Source organism: Spinacia oleracea, chromosome 2 (assembly GCF_020520425.1).
Source record: "Spinacia oleracea cultivar Varoflay chromosome 2, BTI_SOV_V1, whole genome shotgun sequence".
Lineage (NCBI taxonomy): Eukaryota > Viridiplantae > Streptophyta > Magnoliopsida > Caryophyllales > Amaranthaceae > Spinacia > Spinacia oleracea.
The window spans coordinates 9,106,348-9,128,964 of record NC_079488.1 but is presented as its reverse complement, the minus strand read 5'-3'; the positions used below and the strand labels follow the sequence as shown (position 1 = coordinate 9,128,964).

Below are 22,617 nucleotides of genomic sequence, written 5' to 3'. Positions count from 1 at the left end.
CAATCCGTAGATTGACTTTTTTTAGCTTGCATACCTTTTTAGCATTCTTTGGATCCTCAAAACCTTCAGGCTGTGTCATAAACACAGTTTCTGTTAAAACGCCGTTTAAGAAAGCGGTTTTGACATCCATCTGCCATATTTCGTAATCGTAATATACAGCGGTTGCTAACATTTTCCGAATAGACTTTAGCATTGCAACTGGTGAAAAGGTTTCATCGTAATCCACACCGTGGACTTGCCTGTAACCTTTTGCAACCAATCTAGCTTTGGAAACTTCAAGTTTCCCATCCTTGTCCTTTTTCAGTTTGAAAACCCATTTGCTTCCAATGGCTTGGTATCCATCTGGCAAATCGACCAAATCCCATACTTGGTTTTCAGACATGGAGTCTAATTCAGATTGCATGGCTTCATGCCATTGCTTGGAGCTAGGGCTCGTCATAGCTTGTTTGTAAGTCGCAGGTTCATCACTTTCAAGTAATAGAACGTCATAGCTCTCGTTCGTCAAAATAACTAAGTACCTTTCAGGTTGGGTTCTATATCTCTGTGATCTACGCGGGGTTATATCTCTAGATTGACCATGATTCTCACCAGATACTTCTAAAGATTTCTGAGTTTCATCTTGAATGTCATCTTGAGCATTCTCTAGAGTTTGTTGTTCGACTCGAATTTCTTCGAGGTCTACTTTTCTCCCACTTGTCATTTTGGAAATGTGATCCTTTCCCAAAAAGATACCATCTCGAGCAACAAACACCTTGTTCTCAGATGTATTGTAGAAGTAATACCCCTTTGTTTCCTTTGGATAGCCCACAAGGATACATTTGTCAGATTTTGGATGAAGTTTGTCTGAAATTAATCGTTTGACGTATACTTCACATCCCCAAATCTTAAGAAAAGATACTTTTGGAGGCTTTCCAAACCATAACTCATATGGAGTCTTTTCAACAGCTTTAGACGGAGCTCTATTTATAGTGAGTGCAGCTGTATTTAGTGCATGTCCCCAAAATTCTATTGGAAGTTCGGCCTGACCCATCATTGACTTAACCATGTCTAGCAAGGTTCTGTTCCTCCGTTCCGACACACCGTTCCATTGTGGTGTTCCAGGAGGAGTCAATTCTGATAGAATTCCACATTCTTTCAGATGGTCATCAAATTCATAGCTCAGATATTCACCGCTTCTATCAGACCGCAGTGCTTTAATCTTCTTGCCTAATTGATTCTCTACTTCACTCTGAAATTCCTTGAATTTATCAAAGGATTCAGACTTATGCTTCATTAGGTAGACATAGCCATATCTACTGAAGTCATCAGTGAAAGTGATAAAGTAGCTGAAACCACCTCTAGCATTTGTACTCATTGGTCCACATACATCTGTATGGGTTAAACCCAATAGTTCAGTTGCTCTTTCTCCAACTTTAGAGAAAGGCTGCTTTGTCATTTTGCCAAGTAAACATGATTCGCACTTACCATAATCCTCTAAGTCAAATGGTTCTAGAATTCCTTCCTTTTGAAGTCTTTCCATGCGTTTCAAATTAATATGGCCTAATCGACAATGCCACAGATAGGTGAGATCTGAATCATCCTTTTTGGCCCTTTTGGTATTTATGTTATAAACTTGTTTGTCGTGATCTAATAAATAAAGTCCATTGACTAATCTAGCAGATCCATAAAACATCACTTTAAAATAAAACGAACAACTATTGTATTTTATTAAAAAGGAAAATCCCTTAGCATCTAATCAAGAAACAGAAATGATGTTTTTAGTAAGCCTTGGAACATGGAAACACTCTTCCAGTTCCAAAACTAGCCCAGAGGGCAACGACAAATAATAAGTTCCTACAGCTAATGCAGCAATCCTTGCTCCATTTCCCACTCGTAGGTCGACTTCACCCTTGCTTAACTTTCTACTTCTTCTTAGTCCCTGAGAATTGGAACATAAGTGTGAGCCACAACCTGTATCTAATACCCAAGAAGTTGAATTAACAAGTGTACAGTCTATAACGAAAATACCTGAAGATGGAACGACTGTTCCGTTCTTTTGATCTTCCTTTAGCTTCAAGAAATCTCTCTTCCAATGCCCCTTCTTCTTGCAGTAGAAGCATTCAGATTCAGAAGTGGGTTGACTGACCTTCCTCTTTTCAGACTTGGCGCCAGTTTGCTTAGTTGGGCTGGCCTTGTTGCCACCTTTCTTAGCATTCCTCTTCTTTCCAGATTTCTTGAACTTTCCCCCACGCACCATAAGCACATCCTGCTTATCACTTTTGGATTAGGTTATGATACATATGAAAAAACATAAATCATGCGGAAAAACCATAAAGCCAAGAAACATATTATTTACACATAATCATTTAGCATAATTTAGATGCATACACTTTGTAGCATGCCCTCCCTAGCTGCGCCCGAACCGAACAAGAACAAGTCTTTAGGACTCCAAGTGTCGTCCCTCCGTAGATAGTCCACAGCACGTCCGGATCCGCCTTAAGCTTGACCAACTAGAATCGCCCTTAAGGTTACTAGGATTTTCGGCTAATAGGTTGCAAGTGTTTGGCTGATTTTTGCTTCAAAATCTTACCTTTAGAATACTTCAATTGTCGATGTAAATATGTGTCCCTAGGCACCTATTTATAGAGTTTATGGAAAGGAATTATAATCCTACTAGGATATGGATTTATTTATTAGAATCCTATTAGAACTCTAAATAATAAATTTAATCTTTTAGGATTAGGATTTAATCAATGCACGAATTCCGATAGGATTAGGATTCGTTACGAACACGAGTGTCGCACGACCACGAGGGAAGCACGCACCGCGCAGGCCTTGCGGCCCACACGCAAGAGTGCTGCCTCGCAGCCCACGAGCACGCTCAGCGCGCGCGCCAGCAGCCTTGCCGGGCCTGGCCTTGCGCTTGGCCTGGCGAGGCTTGTGGCCTTCGTGTTGGGCGCTCGGCTTGCTGGGCGTGGGCCTGGCTTCGTGCTGGGCCTTCGTCTAGCAAGCCTCATCCGATGTTAATTCGTACGATGCGCTTCCGATTAAATTCCCGGTTCCGGAATTCATTTCTGATACGAACAATATTTAATATTTCCGATTCCGGAATTAATTTCCGTTTCGAACAAATATTTAATATTTCCGTTTCCGGAATTATTTTCCGATTCCGATAATATTTCCGATTCTGACAATATTTCCGTTTCCGGCAACATTTCCGATTCCGGCAATATTTCCATTTCCGATAATATTTTCCGATACGTACCATGTTTCCGTTTCCGGCAACATCTACGACTTGGATAATATTTATATTTCCGATACGATCCATATTTCCGTTTTCGGCAATATCATCGTTTCCGGAGTATTCATTTCTTGCCTTTGACGATCTCAAATCCCACTGGAACCAAGATCCGTCTATTCCGAATATCCATAGATGGAGTATTTAATGCCATTAAATACTTGATCTGTTTACGTACTATTTGTGTGACCCTACGGGTTCAGTCAAGAGTAAGCTGTGGATTAATATAATTAATTCCACTTGAACTGAAGCGGCCTCTAGCTAGGCATTCAGCTCACTTGATCTCACTGAATTATTAACTTGTTAATTAATACTGAACCGCATTAATTAGACTTAATATTATATGCATACTTGGACCAAGGGCATTATTTCCTTCAGTCTCCCACTTGTCCTTGGGAACAAGTGTGCATTTCCTAATTCCTTTGTCGCTCGATGCTTGCTCTTGAACATAAGGTAAGAGTTGTCATCCTTATTATGTCCAGAGGTGTTTCTCGGTTTCAGAGTTCAACTGATCAAATAAACAGATAATCATAGCCTATGATTCATCCGAGCACGGCCAGGCATTTTACAGTTTCTAGCTCTCCGAGTGGCCTTGTACAACTTTTAAGCATCTCATCCCGATTTATGGGAGGACAATCCCAATCTTGTGATCTTGAGATTAGACTTTGTTTGATAGGTGATTACCTGAGCGTTGCCTTTATAGCCTCCTTTTACGGTGCGACGGTTGGTCAACGTCAAAGCAACCAGTTCTCAAACAAGTAATCTCAAATCACTCAGGTATTGAGGATTTAGTGTCTAATAATTTTAATGAAATTTACTTATGACAGATTTTCATCTCTTACAGTAAAGTTTCATAGGTCTGTCCGATACTAGTCTTCCCAAAGTAAGTATCTATGCAAATGATTACGACATTGCCATGTCCACATAGCTCAAGAAACAGAACTACTAGTCATCTTGCATACTAGTCGTCTAACGTTTTCTTTGCGTCCATCTTTATAGAAAACTCCGACCAGGGACCATTTTCAAATTTTGACATTCAAGTTCACTTGATAGACATTTCTTAGTCACAGGACTGGTCCTGACAGTCTATCTTGAATATATCGTCAAATTGAAGGTACTCATCATTTAATACTAAACCAAGATTAAATGGAATATGAAAATACATTTCATATATGATAAATGTTCAACCCCAATGTTTTACAACCATGGGCCTCAAACCCATCTTTAAAACAGTTCGTGGAATTCAAAGCTATGCTTGATTTCCAGTGCCACAATGTGAGTGTTGTTTCTCACTTGTTGCATAGGTTTAGTTATCATGCTTTGCCAATATTAATATCCTTTTCATCGAATGTTTTACGAGATAGAATGATAAGATCTTTTGAGTTTGTTTATTATGTGATCTAGTCTTTCTTACTACATTAGTGGTTCTACGCATTTTGCAATGAAGAACCATTAAGTCAATTGACATGTGATCTTCCCAAGTTCAATGAAGAACTCATTAATATAAACAACTCTGTTTTATTGCTTCTTAGGCAATAAGTACTTTTACTTCAACTGTTTAGGTTGCTAGTGAAGCTTTGTTTGGATTTACTTATCCAAGCAGTTCATAGATATGCGGAAGACTTTCCAACTATATCTTAGAACATAGAAATTAATATTTAATTTCCCACGCAACAACTCATGGTCTCCAATCCATGTTGCCATTTCCAAACACGATGCTATTTTAGCTCGTCCTTTTCAATGGTTAACTCCAAAGGAATCTTGCTTGATCCTTTGCCAGTGTTTATGCGTGTAGCATCAATATTTAGCATATCTTTATTTCCTTGAATCAAGAACTATTCCTATGTACATTTTCAAGTACCATAAGTTTTTTTTTATCTCAATCTAGTTGATCTTCACTTAGATCAATAGAGATTGGTATATGTTCGTTATGCCTAAAGCCATACGATACATTTTTGGAGATCCTCATATTATATCATACATGATAAATTCTTTTGCAGAATTATTCTCAATTGAATTCTATTCATGTAACTTTAGCTCATTCAATTTCAGCAGATACTGAATCCAGCTAAATTCTTTGACATATAATATAGGTTTAAGAATCTCACTTGGATCCTTTGATGTTTAACTTAGTAAATGCTTATACATAGTTCAAACATTCATTACTTAGATTTATTCACATGGGTCGAATATCTCCAATGGAGTCTTTCGTGTTTGATTTAGTAAATGCCATTACTAATCTAAAACAATATTATAAGATCTTTGAAAATAGATCTTAATACCCAGTATGTACTAAGTTTCGCCTTGGTCCGTCATTGATGAATAATTTCAAACCTAACCTTTTAGCATTTGAATGTTATTTCACAATAGAGAGATATGTGTATGATGCACATAGGACCAATTAAGTTTTCTGTACTCCCACTAAACTTCTTATATATCTATAAGAATCATGTACATTTTATGAAACTAAAATACTTATTAGCTTCACTAAAATACAATTCCGATTCCCAGTTTCTTGCTTAAATCTGTACTTAGATTTCATAAGCTAGCTTTCCTTTTCAAGCTTTATTTATTTGGATCCACAAATCCTATGACATACCATGTACATAGTTTCTTCCAACATTTGATTGAGGAATACGTTTTGTCATCCAATTGCCATATGTACCAATATGCAATCATTACTTGAATTATAGACTTAAGCATTATGATTATGCATGAGGTTTCAACACAATCAACGCCGTGAATTTGCTTGTAACCTTTAGCAACTAATCTAGCTTTGTGTTTGATGGTTTTTATCCTTAAAACCAATTTGCAACCAATTGGTGTAAACCATTCTTGCAAATCAACAAAATTTTCAATTTTGTCATCAAAACATTGAGTATGTTTTTATGGCCTTTAACCAATTAAACATTAAGTCTATATATAGCCTCTAACCATTTTAGGGAATCTGGGTTTCGTCATAGCTTTCTTACAAGTCACAAACTCATTAATCTACGTGATAATAGTTCGATTGCAAGTTGTAGGTTTCTTTACTATCTAATAGAAGAATCTCATAGTTTCATTGACCTGAACTCTATGTTTCATCACTATCTAATAGAAGAATCTCATAGTTTCAGTGACTTGAACACTATGCCTACTTGGGTATAGAACATCAAACAATAGATTATAAACAGGCACTTTGAGAGTCCTTTGAATATTCTGTTCTCCTTGAAGCACTTGTAAGTCCTCTAAGAGATGTCTATTCTTCAAAGCCACTTCTAAAGTCCTTAAAGAATAAGTTCGGATTTTCTGAAGCACTTCGAAAAGCCTCCGGAATGTCCGTTTATGTTTGTTGTTCGCCTCGAAGACTTTCGAGGTCTATTTTCTCCCACTTGTCATTTTGGAAACGAATCTCCAAAAGGACATTATTTCGAGCAAACAAACATTATGTTCTCAAAAATTCGTGGTAGAAACAATACCCTTGTGTCTCATTTGAATACATCACAATGAAACATATATCTATACTTGGGCCTTAGTTTGTTGAATAACAAACACTAAGCTCCCACTGAGTTTAGCAACTCTTTAGATATATATAATTGAAAAGATATCCTGAAATTACTTTTCAATAGCTTTGACGAATTTGGTTTAGTTTGGTGGTAGTTGAGCATTTTGTTTTAGAAATTATAGGAAAAGTCTTTATGATTCATCATTGATCGAATCAAGTACTAATTGACTTCGATCATTCCACTTAGATATGCCATATCTCATGGAGCTAGATTGTGAAATTACAACACACAATCATTGATGATCATTTTTTGTCTCAAGCAATCATTAACATGATCTATCCTAGATCTTTATGATTCCTTACCAAGTGGGATTTATACTTCTGAATCTTTGAACTAGCCAAACAGATTCAAACTTATATCACATTGAGTAAATAAACCTATATTCACTCAAATATGTGTGAAATAATAAAGTCATAAAAACCTTTCTTTAGCTTTGAACTCTATTGTCTAGGCGTTCTAACAATAGTTCATATCTTTTGTTACTTTCAACAAGTAAGACTAGTTGTCTTAAATAGAACTAGAAATCAATCAACTTTCAAAAGTCCATCAAAATAGAGCTTTTGAATGTTAACTTGTTGATATGGTCTAAGCAACAGTGCCAAAGATTAGTGGAACTCAAATCAAGGGGTTGATTTGAACCTAGTAAAGTTTTTATTGTTAAAGAGTTGTTTGTTTTAATCAAGCATATTGACTCAACCCGTAATTGACCATTTCACTCAAATAAACAAACAAACATTGCTTTTGTTTTTCTTGAATGTGAGTCTTTCTGTGTTTGAAAACAGAAATTTAGGCATGCTGATTATGGAACAAAATAGCCATTAAGTTCCAGCCTTTGAAAGGACTTAAAACAAACTAGATGACCCTACAACTAATGTAGCATTGCCATGCTTCATTTCCCACTTGTAGGACATTAGTGTAGCCTAGCTTCCATTATTTGAGTTATTACCGAAGTAAGAACCTCAAGCGGTATATGATACCAATGAAGTTTTATTGCTATGTCACTTCTCTTTAAACATAAACTTATAGGTAGAAAAGGAATCGTAAATTCCTTTCATTTGTTCCTTTGTTTTCCTATTTCTTGTACCCTTTCTTATAGTCTTAAGAATTGAATTCTTTAGTGTTGACTTTTATACTTTGTTAGACATGTCCAATGTCACTCCAAAAAGGTTCTTACCATTTTAATTTATGTTGAATGTTTTGTTTCAACTAGATGATCTTACCAGAAGCTTCTAAAGTTCTCTAAGCATCGATCTATTCGAATGTCTAAGGGCTAGACTCATTCGAGAATTAAATGGACAAAGATATTAGGTTGTTAACCATTGGTAAAGCTGAGAGTTTAAACTCAATGCTTTATGATCTCAAAACTACAGTGTATTTTGAATTCACAAGCACCAATTGGTTTGCCATTCGATTTTGATACTCGAAAACAACCATAAAAGTCACTAAAAGAAACGTACATTTAAATTGCTCATTTTCTCTCATTTCCGTGAATCGTTCTTGGATTCATTACCAATCGAGGAAATTTACTGTTACCTTTCTAAAAGGGTTTACTGCAGTGCAAGATATTTAATTATAAACAATAATTAAAACATACATTAAAGCATGCAAAGTCTAAACATTTATCATGAGTAATAACTTGAAAATTAAAGCATTCATGCAATTTAAACAAGTTATTAGCATTTTTTTCGAATTTAATGTTCCGACAGGTGTGAATAAAATGATTCCAAGACCCTAAAACCATTGAAGAATTAAGCACATTATGTATTTTGACTCAATTCTAAAACATTTTAGGTAAGCAAAAGCCTTTTGCTAATAGTCTAGAAACTACTCTTGGTTGATAGGTACGTCTAAGAACTTATTAGGTAAACCTATCGATTTTGCCACGACATAAAAGGACTCATTACTTATATCGTTGAGTTTCACCAAAACTAACTTGTACTCATAATTATTTGTGTACCTTACCCATTTAGGACCAATAAATAACACCTCGCTGAGCGAAAACTATTACTAGATTGATGTAAAGGATATCCAAGTAAGTGTTTATTTTGGCATGACACCTTTTAACTCAATTTTTAAGTTTGGTACTTAAGGCTCTTACTATGTTGGTTAGATTTTAAGTGAACTAAAATCCTTAATCATGCAACATAGTCAAGCCACAATCTCATGCATATTTAAGACATATTTAAAAGCAATAAATAACTTAAAGCATGCATAAGATAAATGTGATCTAGTATGGCCCGACTTCATCTTGAAGCTTTGACTTCAAAGTCCGTCTTGAAAATCTCCGTGGGAGGCACCATTTTCTTCAAATAGGATAAGCTATAATTAAAACTAATTACAACTATTTGATGGTACGCAGACCATATTTGAATTTGAAAAACAACTTTGGTACTTTAGACCAATTATATTCAAATTAATGGTACGCAGACCATATTTTCTATCCTATTTGGGCCATACTAGTCACTTCATAACCTGCAAAACAGTACATATACAATATATACCATTCACCCATTCATTATCATGAATGGCCCACATAGCTGGTTAGTTAAAACACATTATGCATCACGTAAACATTTGCAGGAATTAATCAAGGGCACCAATAATCTACCAATTATTCAGTCCTTATTAATTCTAATCAAGTTGTTTTAACCTTAAGGATTTGTAGACCTAATCAAGAGTTTATGACTAAAAGCGCTCCCACTTAAACCAATAAATTCATATGCTTTACTAATTTTAAACATAAAAATGTATTTCTAGTCTAACCGGAAACATACAAATTTAATTAAAATTTAAAGCTCATATAAATTTATAATTGAATCCACTTATTTAATTTATTTTCAGTCGAATTTAAATTAATTCAAGGTTTTTAATTTTAGTAAAATAATTATAATAAATTAAAATTTATAATAATTATAATATTCAAAATTAAAATCCAAGAAAACAATTTAAATTATTAATTTTAAAATTAATTAAAATTATATGAACTGAAAATCTCAAATTAAAATTTAAAACTTGATAATCGTAACATGACGAGCACTTGGGCTTGCGCCCAAGCCCTGTCGAGTGCACGACTTATCGCTGGCCCATGGCTCATCGCAGCAGCAGCCACGCGCAAACGCAGCAAGTCAAGCCACGCTTGCGCGCAGCCTGCTCGCCCGCATGCATCGCAGCAGCCACGATGGGAGTGCTCGCGCGCTCGCGCGCAAGCAAGCCCTCGAGGCCACGCATGTTGGTGCGCGGAGCAGCGATCGTTGGGCGACCAGCTCTCGCCCTCGCGCGCGCGCGCCTCTGCACGTGCCATGCCATCGCCCTTCGCCCATCGCCACAGCACACAGCACACGCGCATATGCTCCCTTGCCTCGTGCGCGCGCCATGCACTATGTTGCTCGCTGCATTCGTACCGCACGGGCGACGAGCTCCCTTGCTCGTCGTCGCGTGCCCGCACTATACAACACCCCTTAAGGGTAACACGTAGCTTCCATTGCTTTGTGCGTGCAACATTAATGAGCGTTTTCAAAAAAAATTAAAAATTAAAAATTTTTAATTCAAAATTAATGACAAATTAATAAAATATATTAATTTCATAATTTTAGGGCGAAAAATCGAAAATTTATTAATCAATTAATTTCCGATTAACATGGATTCAAATCTAGGTCATAAAAATTAAAAATTTAACATAAATTAACAATTTTTATGGTGGATTTTAATCATGGATTCCTAATTAAATTATTAATTAATTATGAAAATCAAATTAATTCTAAATTATTCGAATTTCAACAAATTAATCATAATTACAAATTAGGTTGTATAATTAACAAGGCTAGGCATTCAAACTTGTTAAACATATACTGTAGGTCATTCAAAAATTCAAGATTTATCAACAAGAATCGCAAATATTTAATCTAACATCTTAAATTTACAAACTTTTGCGTTCGAAAAACTAAAACCTCCGAAAAGTCATAGTTAGGCTTCGAATTTGGAAATTCTGGGTTTACATGCAACATAAGGCTCTTACTATGTTGGTTAGATTTTAAGTGAACTAAAATCCTTAATCATGCAACATAATCAAGCTTTGATCTCATGCATATTTAAGACATATTTAAAAGCAATAAATAACTTAAAGCATGCATAAGATAATTGTGATCTAGTATGGCCCGACTTAATCTTGAAGCTTCAACTTCAAAGTCCGTCTTGAAAATGGATTGGAAACTCCGTCTTGAATTTCACCGTAGGAGGCGCCATTTTCTTCAAATAGGATAAATTATAATTAAACTAATTACAACTATTTGATGGTACGCAGACCATATTTGAATTGAAAAACAAATTTGGTGCTTTAGACCAATTACATTCAAATTAATGGTACGCAGACCATATTTTCCATCCTATTTGGGCCATACAAGTCACTTCATAACCTGCAAAACAGTACATATACAATATATACCATTCATCCATTCATTATCATGAATGACCCACATAATTGGTTAGTTAAAACACATTGTATGCATCACATAAATATTTGCAGCAATTAATTAAGGGCACCAATAATCTACCAATTATTCAATCTTTATTAATTCTAATCAAGTTGTTTAACCTTAAAGGATTTGCAGACCTAATCAAGATTTTATGACTAAAATTGCTCCCACTTAAACCAATAACTTTATATACTTTACTAATTTTAAAAATAAAATTGTATTTCTAGTCTAACCGGAAACATACAAGTTTAATTAAAATTTAAAGCTCATATAAAATTATAATCGAATCCATTTATTTAATTGATTTCAGTTGAATTAAACGAATTTAAATTAATTCAAGGTTTAATTTTAGTAAAATAATTAGTATAAATTAAAATTTATAATAATTATAATAATCAAAATTAAATCCCGAGAAAACAATTTAAATTATTAATTTTAACGTTAATTAAATTATTTCCGAACTGAAAAATTCAAATTAAAATTAAAACGAACCAATCGGGTCAAGACAAGGCCATGGGCTTGCGCCCATACCTCGTCAAGTCCAACAAGCAACAAACCCCTTGTCACTCGATTGATCGTACCGCGAAGCCCAAGCAACAACGCACCAATGCGTCAGGCCCAGCGAGCCACGCTTGCGCGTAGCCCACTCGCCCATCGCCTTGGCGCGCTGCTGGGCATGGCTTGCTGGACAGCTCGTCGCTGCCTTGGCCTATGCCTTGGCATGCTGCTGAGCGAGGCAACGCATGTGTGGCGCAGCATCCATCGCTGCCCACGCGTGCTTGCCTTGCTCGCTACACTTGCTCGCCCGTTGCCCCATCGCCCACACGCGTAGCACACACCCCTTAGGCGCATTGCCTTGTGCATGCCACGTTCGTTGCTCGCTGCATTCGTACCGCACGGGCGACGAGCTCCCTTGCTCGTCGTCTCGTGCCCGCACTATACAACACCCCTTAAGGGTAACACGTAGCTTCCATTGCTTTGTGCGTGCAACTTTTATGGGCGTTTTCATAAAAATTTAAAATTTTTAATTTAAAATTAATGACAAATTAATAAAACATAATAATTTCATAATTTTAGGGCGAAAAATCGAAAATTTATTAATCAATTAATTTCTGATTAACAAGGATTCAAATCTAGGTCATAAAAATTAAAAATTTAACATAAATTATCAATTTTTATGGTGGGTTTTAATCATAGATACCTAATTAAATTATTAATTAATTATGAAAAACAAATCAATTCTAAATTATTCGAATTTCAACAAATTAATCATAATTACAAATTAGGTTGTATAATTAACAAGTCTAGGCATTCATAATTGTTAAACATATACAGTAGGTCAATCAAAAACTCAAGATTTATCAACAAGAATTGCAAATACTTAATTTAACATCTTAAATTTACAAACTTTTGCGTTCGAAAACTAAAACCTCCGAAAAGTCATAGTTAGGCTTCGAATTTGGGAATTCTGGATTCGGCCGAAAAATATTGTTTTTGTCAAAATTTTAGAATGCCTTTTACATGCGAAATTGACACAAAAATTACTCGATTTGGATGAGTAACGAAGAAACTGCCGAAAAACTGCATACATATAATTAAATAAACGCAATTTGCAATTAATTACGAAAATTAATCACCCCTTTAATTCTTTGCAAATTTGTAAAATTTAACCATGTTCATGCAATTTAGATTATGAAAATAATAAGAGGCTCGTGATACCACTGTTAGTTTATGATACATATGAATAAACATAAATCATGCGGAAAAACCATAAAGCCAGGAAACATATTATTTACACATAATCATTTAGCATAATTCAGATGCATACACTTTGTAGCGTGCCCTCCCTAGTTGCGCCCGAACCGAACAAGAACAAGGCTTTAGGACTCCAAGTGTCGTCCCTCCGTAGATAGTCCACAGCAAGTCCGGATCCGCCTTAAGATTGAACAACTAGAATCGCCCTTAAGGTACTATATATTTTCGGCTAATAGGGCAAGAATATGGCTGATTTTTCTACTTAAAAATCTTAGCTTTTTATTGTTTGAATACTTGAAAATCTATATAAATTATGAGCCCTTAACTCATATTTATAGGCCATGGAATAAGTAATCGAATCCTACTAGGATACGAATTAATTAAATTAGAATCCTAGTAGAATTATATAATTAATTTATCTTTTAGGATTAGGAATTTAATTATTAAACAAATCCCATACGTTTTAGGTTTCGTATGTGAACACAAACACTACACGAGCATGACCCGCAAGCGTGCAGGCATGGCCTGCACACAGCCCACACGGCCGCTCGGCCCACGTGAGCTATAAGCCCACGCGAGCGCAATAGCACTGCTCGCAGCCCACTGCTCGCAGCTGTGCGCGCAGCCACAGCCTGCTGGGCCTGGCCTTGCGCTGGGCCTGGCGTGGCCTTAGCTGTTCGTGTGGCGCGCTGGTTTGCTGGACGCGGTCCTGGCTTCATGCTGGGCCTTCGTCTAGCAAGCTCGTCCGATGCTAATTCGTACGATGCACTTCCGATTAATTTCCCGATTCCGGAATTCATTTCCGATACGAACAATATTTAATATTTCCGATTCCGGAATAAATTTCCGTCTCGAACAAATATTTAATATTTCCGTTTCCGGAATTATTTTCCGATTCTGATAATATTTTCGATTCTGACAATATTTCCGTTTCCGGCAATATTTCCGATTCCGGCAATATTTCCATTTCCGATACGTACAATGTTTCCGTTTCCGGCAACATCTACGACTTGGATAATATTTATATTTCCGATACGATCCATATTTCCATTTCCGGCAATATCATCGTTTCCGGAGTATTCATTTCTTGCCTTTGACGATCTCAGCTCCCACTGGAACCAAGATCCGTCGATTCCGAATATCCATAGATGGAGTATTTAATGCCATTAAATACTTGATCCGTTTACGTACTATTTGTGTGACCCTACGGGTTCAGTCAAGAGTAAGCTGTGGATTAATATAATTAATTCCACTTGAACTGAAGCGGCCTCTAGCTAGGCATTCAGCTCACTTGATCTCACTGAATTATTAACTTGTTAATTAATACTGAACCGCATTTATTAGACTTAACATTATATGCATACTTGGACCAAGGGAATTATTTCCTTCACCTAAAAGGCACCTCCCCCCTCATAAAAGTCCAGTCTCTTTTCATCCTACCAATGACAGCAGCTTGAAGCACAAACTCACCCCACACTTTCCCAAAGAGACAGGTGGCTTCCATGAGCTTAATTTGATCATGGTCGAGTTTAGGAGCATCTAAGGTGATGGTGGCATTATTCGAACTAGGAACCTGTGGTGAATAATTGTGTGTACTGTCCTTAGATGAGGAATTGGGATCAGTATCAGAACTGCTACCTCCCAGGAGAAAGGAGCTATGGGTGGTATGACTGAAGAAGCTGGTAGAACCTGGATTACTAGGTAAGCTGGCAAGTTTAGGTTCATTGGAAACTGCAGGATGGTTCTTCTTAAGAAGTGAGGCATAGCTAGACTCAACAGGATTGTTTGACATTAAAACCCAAAGACTAAACAGATTAAAGAGGGTAAACACAAGGACAAAGAACTTAGAACAAACTAGGCAAGAGATGAGAGCAACATTAATTTTGAGAGGGCTTCTGTAAGAGAAGAAGTGGTACTCACAGGAAAGAAACATACAGTATTTATAGACTTGGCTAAGAGACTTAGGGAGATCAAAGGTCACACTACAACACCACCTACAACAATTCTTGTAAACAGAAGGATCTAGAATAACAAAATTAAAATGCAACCAAAAAGTAATCATCATCCAGCTTGAAATAAAACACAAATCAAATAAATGCATGCATTGAAACAACGCGAAAACAAGCAGTAAATGACAGAAAAGAATCGAAAAGGCAAGGAAGAGCTTGGAGAGAGACTTCCCTGAGGAGATTTTCGAAAAAGTGGAGATCTTGCAACTTTTGCATTTGGATAAGCCATTCCATAGGTCCAAACTGGGCGGTGGACTTGTATTAGTGGAGTAAATACTTTAATTAACCCATCTAAACCATCATTACTGTTGAAAAGCCCAAGATCTGATGACTCAGCAGATCTCTCCACCCTTGGATCAACGGTGCCTTGTTGATGAAGGCAAGAAAGAGATCGGAACAGTAAAATCAGATTTTGATACCAACGAGGCACCAATCCGCAATTGCAGAAGCCATAATTACCCCTATTAAGGCTTAGTCTAGAGATTTTTAGGGGAATCTCTTTCTGAAAATGGGACAAGGAGGAAAACCTAGATCTGAAAATGCGATGAACTTGGGAAGGGGGCTGGACCAGTTTAGGGTTTTCCTTCTCTCATAAGAAACCTTGGGCCTCTCATGTTTCTTTTTCTTTCTCTTTCTCTCTCTAGACATTTTTATCAAATGAGTGTATAATGCAATGTAATTAACTCTTGGTATTTTTTAATATAAATATTGGAAACATAAAACCTTTTTAAGGTGTAGTGTCGTAGTTGATAATGACTTACTTTTTTAAGGTTTTTAAAGTAAATAGAGATATATGTGGGTCAATGGGTAAATATAATATTAATAAGGTTTACCATTTATAGAAACAATGTGATTAATTCGGGATGGCTTTATAAAAAAAGTGGTGCGAATATGCCGGAACAGAGGGAGTATTTGTTGACAACCAAATGGAATTACGGTGGTAGTAGGTGTTCCGGTATTGGAATCGGTGGTGTGGTCGGATCTTCGTATCTTGAATGTGGAGGTGATTTCCTGCAAAGTAAACCCCGAACCCGAGGGAGGTTCCCCGGATCGGAGCCTCCGACGCCCAACATTAGTAATATATCATAAAGAGATGGAGTACAGAGAGGAGGGAGTAGAGAGTGTAGAGAAGTTAAGTTTACCTTCCCCCATAAATGAGTATTTATAGGGGTTTGATGGATTATTAGGTCATAGATTGGGCCTTGGCCTTTATTGCACTTTGGGCCCATAACACTAGAATATGATATTCTGGTATAGAATTGGGCCTACGGGAGTATCCCGTACAATTGGCCCCTCAGAGTAAGTACAACCGTCTTAGACTGTTGTGCTTGCTCTGAAAAAGTAATCACCCCGTACAACTAGCCCCCTTATCTGCAGAGGTTCGCAGAATTGGCGGATATCTTGATTCTGCTCATGAGTCGAAGATATGCAGATAAAACTAATAATCTATTTTGCTTGCCCCTTTGGTTTTTTAGGACGACTAGCCACCTTGATTTTTTAGGACGACTAGCCTATTTAATATTTAGGACGACTAGCCCCCTTGATTTTTTAGGAAGACTAGCCTATTTAATATTTAGGACGACTAGCCCCCTTGATTTTTTAGGACGACTAGCCCCATTGATTTTTTTTAGGACGACTAGCCCTTTTGATTTTTTTAGGACGACTAGCCTATTTAATATTTAGGACGACTAGCCCCCTTGATTTTTTAGGACGACTAGCCTATTTAATATTTAGGACGACTAGCCCCCTTGATTTTTTAGGACGACTAGCCCCATTGATTTTTTTTAGGACGACTAGCCCCTTTGATTTTTTAGGACGACTAGCCTATTTAATATTTAGAACGACTAGCCCCCCCCCCCCTTTTTTTTAGGACGACTAACCTATTTAATATTTAGGACGACTAGCCCCCTTGATTTTTTAGGACGACTAGCCTATTTAATATTTAGGACGACTAACCTCCTTGATTTTTTAGGACGAATAGCCCATTTTTCTATTGATATGCCTTGTCGTTTGTATTTTATCAATGTTTTATTATGGACTGCTACGCTTCACAGTGGAGTGCCCCTACGGCATTTATTTTCCCCAAAGCTACTGATCACATCCATACATTTCGTTGGATTGCTACGATTCACAATGGAGTGCCCTTAACGGCATTTATTTTCCCCAAAGCTACTGATCACATCCATTCCTTATGGACTGCTACGCTTCACAGTGGAGTGCCCTTACGGCATTTATTTTCCCCAAAGCTACTGATCACATCCATACATTTTATTGGTTGCCATATTTCACCTTTGATATGCGATGTCGGCCTTTTACTTATATCAAACATACCGGCTATTTAGCAACTGCAATCTTGTTGTAGAGAATATAAGGTGATAATCATAGTTAACCAAATCAAATGTATATGTGAGATTGCACAACATCCTCATAGCTATTAGTATAATATTTGTCTATTATATGCACCTCAAATGACGGTAAAGAAATTTGACCGGTAAGAGATTAATTTCCGATCGTGAAACTTAAAAGGAATACATGCATTTAGACAAGGGATGGTACTTTAATCATGCAGATCTTATGACATACTAGCATGGCATCATCATATTGTGCGAGAAGTTAACACGTCAACCCTCTTGATACGAAAGTTGTATTAGCACGAACATGATTTTAACAATTTTTTTATGCGGATCATATGGTTAAGTGCGTAGATAATTTACTCCAAACCAATAAATTTATAGCCACTAAGGAGTTCCTTGGCTTTTATTGGGATGTCATTGGGCATTTATTTAACATTTTAAACAAGTTTAAAAGCACCATTCATTGAGTAGTGTATACAGACATACAGTTGCGAGTTTTAGAGTCTCATGACTACTGATTATACTACCTTGAAGCTCCAACATGCATTTTATTCATAAAGTTATAACGAGATTTGAGAAATGTTACGGCATTCTATTTATTCTTTAGTACCCTTAAACCGAGGCTTAATTTTAGGTGCTAATACTACATGACAAATTTAGGATATGATACGCTCATACGCTCATATGAGTGAGTGTGTGATTATTTGACTCGAAGTCAGTCCAAGCTTCTACCATTTAGGGAATGCCACCCCTTTACTCTTTCACTGCTAATTTAAGAAAAAACTTTTGGCCATTACTGTGTTACATTTTACCTGCTAGTTCCTCAAATTTGATAAAAACTTTCTTGCAGCACTAATTATAATGCGGACTATTTAGGGACAATACCAAGACTCCTTACTAAATTGAAAATAGACTATTTAAGCCATTTGTGGAACTTTATTGGTGGTACGACTAACTTTACATGCTTGGCAGTTAGATGAGTCCATATTAAATGTTTTATTCCACGACGACTGTATTTGTTGGCTACAACTAACAACATACAAGAGAATTGGACACGATTACTTCCGATTAGTCAAGTCGCTAAAGGCTTAACCTTATTGAAACTTGACACCTCTAAGCCTGATTCGTTGCAACATACATCATGATTGGTACTAGCTAACATAGTTGGAACAACATATCACCTTAAGATCATAGTGCTTTTCTCTTTCTTTTTAGGCTGACTTTGTGTCTTAGGAGTGTAACCACTGAACCACATACTTCATGTGAGTGTAATGAATAATTAAGAAGTAGTTCCCTTCTCATGCATATAATCACGTATAACCATACTTAACATCAAGCATATACAATAAGGATTTAGGGAGACTTTCCTGACTTTTATCGTAATTGCTGCAAGCTTATCTTTTCAGAGTTTTCCTGCTTAGCGCACGATGAAGTGTTGTAATTGTTGCCCGCTTATCCCTTTTTCAGAAATTTTCTGCTTACGTCCGTAAATGATGAAATGTCTTTCATAGGTTATCATGGGATTGACTAGACTTCAACTCGGAAAATGCGAGGCAATGGTTGGATTAAGCACCTATATCATACATATCAAACGAATTACATACAAACTGAAGTTGGCCACTTTCCGCTTTCAAATGGGATTGTATATGTAATGAGACTCTTAATAACCTTTAACCACCATATGAATGCACTATGCTTTATTTAAATCTGTAAAAAACTTGATATCATGACCAGCAAATGGGTATAAGATTCTAAATCTTATTACTACCAACAATATTTAATACAGGTATGCTACTACTACCCTTTACCAACACAACTTGAAGCAATATACCATGGTATTCAGATTGGAGTTGCGACCCTTGTATAATTCACAAAATAGAGTGCTTAATACTATCTTTGACGGTGAGTGAGCTAAGCCCTTGGTAATCAACATATTTACGGGTCCATCAAGAAATAGGCCGGTTGCGAATTATATGGTAAGAATATCCTTTTTTCACAACACTTTATGCAATAAATTCGATGACAGGAGCTATTACCCAACAATTGTATTATGAGAAGCTCCTGCAAACAATAAATCTTCTTATTAACTTCAACCGACACGGGAAGTATGAACTATTCCTCAATAAAATATAGACTAAGTCTGACTTCATCAACACTTATGGTATGACAGAGAGATTGTGATTGACACTTATGTTTAGGTGTGGTACAAAGCTGCTTGGTACAAGGTATGGCCTTGCAGAGTTGCAGGCTGCTAGAAAGAATTTTTATTTTATATTACTTGTTTTATTTTAAATTTACTTCTAGCACAATCAGTGATAAAATTAGAAGGTATGGGGCCTAACACTTTTAGACCGACATCCCTTTAGACAGTAGCACACAGTCTCACTAAATGGTATGAGTGTGATTTTTCAAAAACTTCTATACTATGGTTTGCAATTCCCTTTAGATAGTAGCACATAGCCTGGCAAGGATTTCGCTGGCAGAAAATTTTAATACTTGGACAGTAAATCACAAATGAATGAATGATAGCTCGATCTTACAATTAAATCATAAATTAGATTTACTCTGGCTATTGAACTTATTAGTTTTATCAAACACCACCTAACGACTTAGGCCGTTTAAAATGCCGGTTGCAAATAAAATGGTTGCATCCGCCTATTATCACGTAATTATGAATATACATACTCGGCTTTTTAAGAAACAAAAATAGCAAGCTCTTGGTAGGAAAGTAGGTGGCCCTTGGTATTCATTATTACAAGATGTTGCATAATATACACTTAACAAACACGTGGAAACTTACAAGACAGTTGGAGTACTTAAACTCTTGCTAACAACAAATGAATTAAGTCGATGCCGCTTAAAAAGACCGGTATGGACTTTGATTTTGCAAATAAGACTGGTATCTACTGGTAGTAAATTAAATGGTACTAGATTATGATTTTTGGAAAACTCTCACAACATGACTCACTCCTCTGAGTCTAGAGGGGATTTAGTCAGTAGACAATTCATGTCTAGACGGATTGCTGATTGCATATGACTGGCAGCGAATTAAGAAGCATCGCATTTGGCAACAAATAAAACATAAAGGAGTATGGGGTGAGATTACTACTCTTTGCTGATTATAATTTACTTCCTCCGTCCCTTAATACTCGACCTGTTTTGATCGGACACGTTTGCCAATGCACAACTTTGACCACCAATTTCTTTAACTACATATTATAAAAACTTATAAACATATTATATTTTGAAAATACATATTAAGATGAAACCAACAATATATTATATACTAACATTTGTTTTTATATACTAGAAATAAAATAGGGTCAAAGTGAATTATGTGAATAGTGCGAAAAGTCAAAACAGGTCGAGTATTAAGGGACAGAGGGAGTACCACTTTAGGCTGACAACAATTTAGTGCGACTGGAAACAAAAGCAGGTAGCACAGTAGTTTGCTGAAAATATCAAAGCTGACAGCAAAGTATAAGGCATGTACCTTACGGTAAGATTATGATGGTAAGAATTTAGACCATGTGCAAATTAAACTGGTAGTAACTTTCTAAGTTTGACCCGACAGAGAGTAGAAACTCGGTTTCACATAAAACTTTACCCATTTGTAAATGGCGAAGATTTGGACCCAAATCTATAGGTAATGGGTTAGAAGTAACACTAACACAATTGTATTGTCCATTATGGCTAGATGGTAACCTATTTAAAAACATAGGATTATTACATGCGTAAGCTGACAAGGGAGAGTGAGGGAATTCATCCACCTTGTAATTTTTATGTGACAGAGAAATAGTACGACTGCAAAGTGCAAACCACAATGACTGACAATAAACTAGTTGCCAGCATTTTCAAACGGTATAAGGTTCTAAATCTTATTACTCTTTGTACTTGCTGGCAAACGAACGTTAAGGAGTACTTGTGGCAATTCATGTACACACATCATCATAACAACTATTTTACACACAGGGCTGACAACAATTTAGAGGGTATGTGACTATCAGACTATGGGTTATGGACTTTCAAATCATGCCGGTAGTAAATCAGGTAATAATTAATCACTTGATAATAATTTCTTGCTCAAACTATTATTCTAACATCACTTCACATAAACCAGGTAGTTTCAGACTACCCTGGTAACACACCGGCAAAATTAGACCGGTAAGATTATATGAGTTGCCACCCAATGTAAAACTTTTCGTAATAGAAATTGAGATAAATCGGTTCCACCTAAGGTTTTAACCTTCGGCAGTCAGCAGGTAGAAGACCCAAAACCATAATTGTATTCTCACAAGTGACTGTAGATTATATTTGTACTACTACTGTAACTCTTGTCAGTAGGCAAATTATGGCGACTATTACCGGGAGGGTACATGCCGGCAGAACTAATCTCATCATCCCAGGTAAACTTGGGGTGGGCTTATTTAACCTTTAATTTAACAAACACATAACCTGCACAATTTAACTTGGTCATATTAAGAACCTGATTACGGTCTCCCAAACCTTCACCTCTAATGCAGCGGTGCCGTAAAATCATAAACTTATTAAGCACTTATAAATGCCGCCTAGCAAAGGGCAATTAATTAGCTTATGGCAGGTTGGCTATGGAGTAATAAAATTATAGTTAAAACTACTTATGTCACAACGAAATACACACAAACATCATAACGAGAACGAGAACCGTGCAGAAAGTACAGACGGTAAGCCGACTGTGAATTACATGTTATGGGGTATGACTTTTTAAATCAGATCGACAATAAGTGTAACTCGTCAAACTAGGCCGGTAAGTAAGTTGGACGGTAGCAAATCAGGACTTTAATTTAAGCTGGTAAGTAAGTTGGACGGTAGCAAATCAGGTAAAAAATAATCACCTGCTAGTAAATAATCTATAGTTTATTGGGATATGGAGAAAGCAAGTCAGCCATAAATCAAATGGCATTGGTATGACTTATCCTTGGAGTAAATCAGATAACTTTAGCTGGCAATAAGCCAGTCGGCAAGGTAATTTTAGCCGAGTCGGCAAGGTACTTTTGTCCGGCAATAAGCCAGCCGGCAAGGTACTTTTAACCAGCCATTTAATGGGTAAGTTAATCATGGATGAGCATTGAAGAATTAAAACACCCTCTTAATCGCATAAATAAGGGGAGAAAAATCTTAGCTGCGGTATCGGTGTTCTGGTGTCATCACCTTTAGCGGACCAAA

At 36.6% G+C, this 22,617-nt stretch overlaps 1 long non-coding RNA gene across 1 annotated transcript; it reads right to left on the bottom strand.

The window, feature by feature from the left end:
* Positions 1–1,730: 1,730 nt before the first annotated feature.
* On the bottom strand, positions 1,731–22,481 carry LOC130467747 (uncharacterized). The gene is made up of 3 exons (XR_008927465.1): positions 2,368–22,481; positions 2,008–2,245; positions 1,731–1,918 (listed from the first exon to the last, which is right to left on the bottom strand). It is a non-coding gene; the product is annotated as an uncharacterized lncRNA (long non-coding RNA).
* Between the last annotated feature and the right edge of the window lie 136 nt (positions 22,482–22,617).